Source organism: Rhagoletis pomonella, unplaced genomic scaffold (assembly GCF_013731165.1).
Source record: "Rhagoletis pomonella isolate Grant_MI unplaced genomic scaffold, Rhpom_1.0 Rhpom_scaffold_00007, whole genome shotgun sequence".
Taxonomy (NCBI): Eukaryota; Metazoa; Arthropoda; class Insecta; order Diptera; family Tephritidae; genus Rhagoletis; species Rhagoletis pomonella.
In genome coordinates, this window is record NW_023458561.1 from 10,592,533 (window position 1) to 10,599,877 (window position 7,345).

Here is a 7,345-nt window from a genome sequence, read left to right on the forward strand (position 1 = left end):
TGATGCTTTGGCTTGATACATTTCTGAACACACCCATAGCCAACCTTCCTCAAAGAAAATATACAGATAACAGTGACCTTTGGTTCCTTCCTAATCAACTTCCAGTTAACTTATAGTTAGAAACATTTCCTGCAGGGTATATAGTCATCACTTTCAAACTCCCACATACACGATATACAAACATATGTATGTATGTATGTAGATGCTTATCTCTTCAAACATTAGCGCGTTACTTTTTTTCGACGCTAGCGTCATCGTTGATCAATTTTCTTTATTTATTTTCACTGCTTGAGTTATGTATATTAGATAACGTACCAGTGTTGCCACAAAAATTACCAAATTCCTCAAAAACAAATGAAAAATTCTCAAAATCCGAACAAATTACTCAAAATATCTTATTTGCATTTACAGGTACTTAACATAAAAATTAATTGCATTCTCCAATTCCATTGGTACATTTGTTCTTGCAGTTCAAACAAAGTATCACCGTTATTTCTTATGCCTTGGTTTGTATATAATATTTCTGCAACTATATCAGTGCCCAGTTTGGGCCCCAAGTCAGTCCTACACATTTTTAAACTAATAAATATACATTCTACTGAAGCATTAGTAATGCAGATATAATTTTTTTAATTGGGAAACTTATATGAACCTGAAAAATATTTTAATTCAAAAACTGTTTTCCTATAATTTTCTGGATGTAATGAAGAATCAATATGAATATCCTTATGATCGAACAATTCGTTATTGGAATTTTGCAAGTTCAAAATAAGTTGAAAATATAACGATGGAATGAAAAACATTATCGAAAACACCATACAAGCGGCTTGACAAACCAAGCGAAATATCCCTTTGCTTAAAGCTATTTATGTTGTGTATAGGGGTGTTTGAAGGTTTGGCAAGCCGTTTGAGGGAAATGTGAACAGAAATCTAATTTTTTTGATTTTCTGGCCGCCATGTAAACGTTTGATCAAACCGCTTACGTTGTGTATGATAAAATCGCCCATTAGCGACGGTTTTTTTTTTTACCGAATGAGGACACAAGAGAGAAAAATCGAAGAAAACCAAACCCTTTTGCATTGTGCACCGGAAGGAAACTAAAATTCTTTGCTTGAACGAGTCATGTTTGCATGGTTTATGGCGAAATAGGAAAAGTAGGTTTAAAGAATGTTTGCCAAGCCGCTTGTGGGGTGTATTTCGCGCATTTTAAAATTGGGAAAGATTTTTGTTCCCAAATTTGCAGAGCGATTTAACAACTCTCTTGTGTAAAACATGGTTGCATTTGTTATCTGCAAATATATCGAGAGAAAATTCCTCAAAATGAAAATCCTCAAAAACTACTCAAGCGCTCTCGAAATTCCTCACGTTTTGAGGAATTACTCACAAATTGGCAACACTGTATCGTACCACTGATCAGAGTGTCCAGATTTGGCGATTTCGCGCCAATTTGGCTTTTTTTGTGGATATCTGCGCGTAAAAATTTAGGAAATCGCCATTGGCGATTTTTGGCGATTTTTTCCCTTCAAATAAGTCTTTTCCAATTATAAAAATATACAAAACTTAGTTTTCCACGATAATTTTAGAGAAGAGGCTAATGAACTGGGTGATAAACTTGACCTGAGAAGCATATTAAAAGACTGTTTAATCACCCTAATCGAAGAACTTTTGAAACGATTACCTAGTCAATTAAATACTTTTACAAAAACTTTGATTTTATCACCAGAAAAGTGTGTGAATCACAAGAGTGCGAGTTTCAGGGACCTGCCAATTCACTATTTGACTTTGAAGGAAAGAAAAGCAGCGGAAACTGAATATTTAAATCTTTTAACTTTCACATAGAATAACTTTTTTCAGAACCATTCCATCCGTCTCTGAAGAATTTTGGATAATTGCTTACGGAGTGCAAACAGCAACAGGCAATAAAATGTTTGGAAATATAAGTTAATTCATATTATTATCCTTGCCGCACTCACATGCTTTGTTGAGCGCGTTTTCTCCGCAATGAATTCAACAAAAACTAAGATTCGAAATAGGATGATGTTGGAAAGCCTAAATTCAATAGACCGAATAAAGTGTTATATGAAGGCTAATAGTTTCTGCAGCAAAACGTTTCCAAAATCAAACAGTATGTTATCAAGGTTGAATAGCTCAATATATGACAACAGAAATGTATGTATCATTCAGACACTGTAGGTGATTTTGAAGAAATTGTGGAAATAGCTGATCTCGCCTTATTATAGGTTTTTATTTAATTTTTAGCGCAGAGCTCTTAAAAGTGGATTGTGCGATTACTCAATCAATATGACTTATAATAAATTTAATAATTGCGCAGTCCTATTGCAAAATGTGTTGAAACAAATATTTTTAAAAAGTATGCGTATTTTTAAAGATAATTGTTTGTACATCACTATTATATAAGTGATATGTGTTATTTATTATTACCCTCTGAAGGTACTATATTCGTTTTTGGTTTTGAAAACTATTATAACAAGATCTCATTTTAAAAATAAAATATTTGTTAAATCGATTTCATGAATTTAGTTAAAAAAATTGGCGATTTTTGGCGATTTTTTTTTTTCAGAAATGGCGCTTTTTTTAAAACAATCTGGACACCCTGCCGCTGATGATGATCTTCGCATCTGTTCATTTGAGCGTTGGTGAGCAATGTCTATTTCATGCATGTATGAGTGAACGAATATCTATGTTTGCATTTTACTTGGCCACTCAAATGAAATGTACATTACGTACATATATATGTGTGTGTACAGATGTAATAAAAAGCACATACATATGTAGTATATTATGTACATGCATATATATATGTATGTATATAAATATGTATCCATGTACATACGTACATAGTATCGTCGTTTAAAGTTCAAATATATATATGTATGTATGTATATAAATATGTATCCATGTACATACGTACATAGTATCGTCGTTTAAAGTTCAAACCGCGTATTAACAAAATGCAAAACCGCGTATCAAGATAATTTAAAACCGCGTATGTGAGGTTGTATAGATTATTTTTTAAAGAGTAAAAACACTCATATTTCAATGTTTATCTTTTTTATAAAGCAATCGCATTTCTGGCTAATATATTTCAGGACGAATGGATAAGGATTGAGCCAAGAGCTTATGTGAGCAAATCCAATTTTTGGCGGCAAATGTCAGTTACGCGGTTTTTCAGAATGACGATACGCGGTTTTGTACTTTAAACGGCATTATGTATATATGTGAAAACACATTGCTCTCTCATAAACAAACAAAAAATTATGTGTAAAAGAATTATTCTAAAATTAGTTCACTGCCACTGAGCATGTTTTGAGACAGAAAAACGGTGCTTTTCACATCTGTCGGCGATATTCAATTTTTTTTTGTATTTTTTTATGGACCGTAAATTCACATTTTCTTAGGCGCAGCGATTTCAAACAATTCGACGACTACCATTCGCTATTCGTTCTGTTTTTCATTGCATATACAATTTTGCTCACATTTGCTAAGAAATTTTGGCCAATTGCCATCAAAAATTACTTGCAACTGTTTTTCCTCGCCCACTTCCTAATACATTCAACCTAGGCGAATTCGTACACGTATGTAGGTAGTAGGTGAACATACTGTCTAGATATGTACCTATGCACGTACGTACCTACCTATGTATGAATTGAGGATCGAGTAGGGAAACTGTAAGACATACATACTTATGGCCTGATTCATAAAAAATAAAGTAGCTTTAAAAAACGTTTATAAACTGAAAAATGTATGAAAACGTCACTTTATAAAGCTCTTTAAACCTACTTTATTTTTTATGAATAAGGCCATTAGTTTATAGAAATCAGATATTTTCTACAGAACCTGTTTAACCATCGGATACACCTACGTTTCAAAACATGTCTACATACATATCTACATAGTAAATACATATGTATATGTGTGTCTACATACAAATATCGGCCATCGAATGTATCTAAATATTTACTATGTGAACATATGTGCATACATACATATGTACACATATGCACAAATGTAGCTTTTGCAAAAAATATTACAAATATTTCACATACTTTCTATTTTTTTGTGCCACTAATTATACTTTGCTCTTCACCGTTCTTCAATTATTTGAGTTCAGTTGCTGTTGTTAAAAGCACAATATGTTCCGTTGAAAGTATTGATTTGGTATGTTGGTATTGATTTCCCTTTGGCACTGGCGGATATGAAGATGTTGGTTGTGGCGTTGGTGTGCGGCGGCGGCAATAGCGGGAGCTATAGCAATGATCGACCGGTTTCGTTACGAGCAATTTACGCGTTCGCATCGACAATCTGTTGTGTACTGATTTTGTGGTTGCGAGACGCTTTTGAGGAAGCCTAAAAGTGTTTGAAAGAAAAGCTAGAAGAGCTACCAAACAAATGATCTCCCTTCCAAACGAGAGGATGTTATCGCACTCGGGCGAATATTAGAAAGATCTTTAATCTCATCTCTATATCTCGCTTCCACGGTTGCCATTTCCAATTTATTTTTCGGACCAAAAAATTGGCCAAATGGTAAAAAATTGACCAATTTTTATTACATCGGGGAATTGAGTGGAGCTTATTCCTCTTTATCAAGAAAATATGCCAACTCAGTTTTTATCGCGATTTTTTTTATATTGCATCCAAAGTGCATTACAATTGCACATTATTTACATTATATTATTTAAAGTTTTAAATTATAATTTGTTTCTTAATTTCGTTTTTATTAACGCTAAATCAAAAAATTTGCGTTCAGCTGCTGCGGCACTGTGAGGCAGACTAAAAATATTATGAACTAAATCACACAATTCTCCAAGGGCCGCTTCACCCAATCCATTTTATTCAAACTTACTTGATTCGAAAAACGTTCTACATTGGTACAGTTTTTTAAGTTACCTTCACTCAGCCTCGATTTGCGAAATTGAAATTCAATTATGTCTGCATCATTTACCAATGTAGGAAATTGGTACAGGAGCGGCAAAATTGATACATCAGTATCAGAAAGAACTTTATGTGGTGTAATAATTTCAAGATGTTTAATATCTTTTCGATTAAAATAGAATATTATTTTCATGTGCCAAATGCTACGATTAAAGTTTTGCTACCTTTCCATATTTTTCCCAGCCATTTTAATATTGGTCACCGAGTAATTGAAATTAGCAAGCAACCGCGATATTTTTTGAAGCGCGCGTTTCCATGCCATATTTGAAGATCAGTGGCAAAGCGAGTTCACACTTTTAGCAGGTGCTGCCAAACGGCCCTATGCAGAATATCGTCATCGACATCGCCGACGATCGTCAGCGCATCAGTAACATGGCTTACGATGGCCGTATCGTCACTTCTACTGACGATGACGATATTCAACATATTCAACATATTCAACATTCATCAATTAAATACAATAAACTTAAAACGCAAAATTTATTGTATGAAGTGAAAGGGAGAACCTAACTAAAGACTTGTGAAATGGACCCTTTTAAAAAGAATTGGACCAATGGACCAAATGAAAAGAAATGAACCAAATTTGCTCACTCTAAGCAGCCACTGTCCAGTGATTCTGGACAGTTTCCTGAAAAAATTCTTTAAAAAAGGATGTATATCCTAAAATTTTAGCTAGTTACGAAAGCATCACTCTGGAAAGGCCCTTACTTAAAAATCATTATTCTGGACAGGCCCTTTCTCGTAAATCTAAATAGCCTCCTTGTCGCTTTATTTTGAAGGTCCTCTTCTGAAGAATAGTGCAGTGCAAAACGGGATTATTTTTGCCTTTGTCCTAGCGATATTAAGGAAACTCTTGTCAGGCCAATCCAGTAAGCATCGAAAGGTTACCCGAGGCAAATACGATAAAATAAAATTTGTCTGGTATATTAAAAATTATATCATAACTAATTGCACGTTTATAACACTGTACAGCCCATGGCTGCACTGAAAATAAAATTTCGTAAAAGATCTACGAAAATCTTTCGTAGTGTTGGTTTTTGTACAATGTACGAAACTTTCGTTCATAATACGAACACATTTTTCACAACGAAACAAGATTTTACGAACCATACGAAAATATAATGAAAGGACTTTCGTAAGTTATTTTTTCAGTACAATTTACGAACTCTTACGTTTGTGTTACGAAACACATTCTTAAAGCACTGAACAAATCTCTGTACGAATAATTTTGTTAATTGTAGGAAGGCATTCGTAATATTTACGTATGGTTTTAAAATTTACGAAATCTACATCTCTGTATTCGTACAATTTAGTTAATACTTTCGTATAAAGTACTAATACAGAAACATGTTTTTTAAATTCGTACAAAATACGAATATTTTCGTACAATATGCTCAATTACCGGCAGTTTAATATTTCATCATTTTTTTTGTATCGCGTGTCATTGCGGAGTTAATTGTTGGCTGCTGTGGAACGTATAAATATAATTTTGAACGTTTTAAAAAGGAATTTGCTGGATAAAAAAATAATACAAAATTAAATATTAAAGCTGTGGATATACTATGCTTTTGAGCATACAATGTTTTTAACATCGACTACGCTGCGCCTTCCCTGCAAAAATCGTTGGACCATGTAGTCTCCCTGTAGAAAAAAATTATCAATTGATAAAAAATAACCCACTTTAAGTTAGCTTTTTTGCGGGATTTCTATAAAATATATAACTTGTGGTTAGCTACAAAAAGCTAACTTAGAACTAGTTGACAAGTAATGCAGGAGTAATGAAGGAGATTGTTTTCTTTAAACGCGTTTCTATTTAAATATCCTGCACTTCGCAAATACTTTTTCGAATTGAGGACAAATAAAAGGGAGATCGAAATTTCATATTATCATTTTGAAGTTATGTCTGACGGAGTTCGAATATGGGACCTACAGCAGAATATGGAAAAAATATGAAATGTAATAAAATAAATAAAGTAAATAAAAATAAAAAAAATTAAAAAAATAAATATTTTGTTTTTCCTATTGATATTTTATGTCCAAAAGTAGTTACTTACAATTTAGTTACATCAAATGCAGAGGTAACCACCCTTGACTACATCTAATGCAGAGGTAAACCACCCTTGACTATTTCGTGGCCATCGCCATAGAAATATAGTTAGCTTTCGTCAAAGAAAATATACAGATAATAAGTGAATTTTAGCTCCTTCCTAATCAATTTAAAGTTGGCAGGGCTATTTCTGGTATATTGGAGTACTTACAAAAGTGTTCCTCTGTCATGCTGTAGCGCACCAACTCGTGTCTCTGTGCCAGCTTATTGTTTGTTACCCGATCAATGCTCGTGTTTCAACGAAATGTGATTGAAGTTGAGCATTTGAAAGCACATTTGCATGTT

The 7,345-nt window shown here is 33.4% G+C and overlaps 1 protein-coding gene across 2 annotated transcripts in view; it reads right to left on the reverse strand.

Moving 5' to 3' along the window:
• LOC118742307 (nuclear pore complex protein DDB_G0274915) overlaps positions 1 to 4,442 on the reverse strand; it is an 87,589-nt gene extending 83,147 nt beyond the window's left edge. For both annotated transcript variants that reach the window (XM_036474281.1, XM_036474279.1), the window contains exon 1: positions 4,068 to 4,442. The gene's annotated coding sequence lies outside the window, so the exon portion shown is untranslated. The remainder of the gene's footprint in view (positions 1 to 4,067) is intronic.
• Positions 4,443 to 7,345: the final 2,903 nt, after the last annotated feature.